We start from the raw sequence: 461 nt of genomic DNA on the forward strand, positions 1-461 counted from the left end.
AAATATTAAAATAATATCTATATATGTTCCAAAGATATGGGTATATCAAACCAAAATGAATTAACGTATTCTCTATAGTAGATTTATCTTCAACAGGAAGTAGTATCTCTTGGATCTCCGTCTTACAAAAGTACCGCCATGTTTGGAGATGTAGAAGCTCTGATGGCCTCAGGCTGTTTCCAGAACATTCTTAGAAAAAGAAAGACAGACATTTTATTCTCAATGCTACAATGGAGAAAATTACTGGCTTAATTCCTTCGAAACGCCAATTCCCCATAATAATATTATCTCACTTCATCCATGTGTAAAATGGGTACTAGGTCAGTGACAGTGCTGTATGTTTTAACCCAAATTAAAAAAAAGATAAATTGTCATGTCTCAAACTGCAAGTTAAGTGTTACAGCTGGCTTGGAACCAATTGTGAATCGGTTTTAACACGTCCAATGGATATTGAGCTATAC

The sequence above is a fragment of the Berghia stephanieae genome, chromosome 15 (assembly GCF_034508935.2).
Source record: "Berghia stephanieae isolate SIO BIC M18660-M18661 chromosome 15, UCSD_Bste_1.3, whole genome shotgun sequence".
Lineage (NCBI taxonomy): Eukaryota > Metazoa > Mollusca > Gastropoda > Nudibranchia > Aeolidiidae > Berghia > Berghia stephanieae.